This window comes from Phytophthora infestans, genomic scaffold (assembly GCF_000142945.1).
Source record: "Phytophthora infestans T30-4 supercont1.20 genomic scaffold, whole genome shotgun sequence".
Taxonomy (NCBI): Eukaryota; Oomycota; class Peronosporomycetes; order Peronosporales; family Peronosporaceae; genus Phytophthora; species Phytophthora infestans.
The window spans coordinates 1,471,228-1,472,916 of record NW_003303739.1 but is presented as its reverse complement, the minus strand read 5'-3'; positions in this window follow the sequence as shown (position 1 = coordinate 1,472,916).

Here is a 1,689-nt window from a genome sequence, read left to right as displayed (position 1 = left end):
TCGTCTTTACTTGAAAGGTGTGTAAAAAAATAACATCCCCGAGCTCTTACAAAATACAGGTCTGTGAAGTCTACATTATATGATAGATATCTCTATTTGAGAAGTGTGCAGAGCTCTTAGAAAATAAAGTGGTTACTATGCCCGATTGCAGTACATGACAGGTTTTGCGTCAATAATCAAGTATCTGCACAGATCGCCTAGCTGTTTGCAACCAATCGATGCGTTTCGTGCTCGGCAAAAATGTTTAGCTTACGTCCAATCGCGAGGGAGAGAGGCGGTCTGATCGTGCGACCGATCCAGTCAGTGTCGCAGGTCAGCCGGTATTGCCCAATCAGGGCGCGAGTTAATTGTGTGACGCTTTTGGATATATTTGTAATTTTGGCATAGCTAGGTCGAGTCAGAAAGATAGGCGAGGTCGGTACGATGGGAGGAAACTGTATTAGACAGGCCGAGTGTAGCCATGCGAAAAGGCAGGAAGCAGCAAGAAAGGAACCGGACGGACTTATTGACAGACGGACGGACACGCTAGAAGGTTAGAAGCGGAGAGATGACTACATGTACATGAATTGTGCTTTTCACGTGAATTTGCCAAATCAGGTCTATTTTAAGACTTTGGCGAAACAACCGAGGAATCACACCTCATCAATAATTGGTTAAATTTGTGCATTTTCTATACTTTAGCCAATCACTAATCTTTTCTCGATACTATGCAACTGTCCACCGAGCTCGCGAGGACTCGTTTCCTCCTCTTCAAGTAAGGGGAAAGGCGAAAGAGTGGGCACTCGGTAAGCTCGTCGCCGACGCCACCTGTTTCCCGACGATGGCGTCCACGAAGTCCGACCTCCGGCTCGCGCTCGAGCCACCTCAAGACGAGAACGTCCAGCGGTCCGCATTCCTGTCGCTGAAGCAGGGACGCCTGTTTATGCTCGAGTACATTCAGCACACTCGGCATCTGGTGTCGTGCATCACGACCCATCCCGTGGACATGGCGACTCAGGTCCACGTCTTCGTTTCGGGACTAAACGCTGGCTACTAGCGTTTCTACTTGACAAGGAAACATCCATCCACACTCGAAGAGGCCTTCGTGATTGCTTTGCGCAAAGACTACAGTGTCACGGCGTCGCAAGCATTCGACGTCTCGAGGCCTTTGGCTCACGAGCCCGGTCCCGAACCGATGGAGGTGGATGCAATTCAACACCATGGCGGACGTCGGGTGCCGACGTCATCCAGTTTGTCAGGTTCGTCGAGTTCGTCGCAGTCTTCAGCACGCACACCGCGTCGGCTGCGTTGCTTCCGCTGTAAGAAGCTTGGACACCGCGCGGCAGTTTGACGCGCTCCAGCTCCTGTCGTGACGACCGTCACGACCCAGTCCGACGTGGCTATTGCCCCTCCAGCAAAAAACGACGACGACCAGTAGGTGCGGGGCGCCCTACTGGGTCTGACAACGGGGATGGTTCCCTGGTGGCGGAACCTCCTCCTAGCCCTCCTGTGCTTCACGCACATCTATCGGCCACCACCTCCGGCAGTGACTCGAGACTGATCGTGCTCAGTCTCCACGTTGAGGGAGCCGTACGACCTATTCGTGCGCTCCTGGACTCAGTCGCGACGAACCACTTCTTTCGCGCCGAAAGCCTGTCGGTACTGCCACCGGGCACGAGCGTCCGCGAGGGACCCGGCTATATGGTCGTC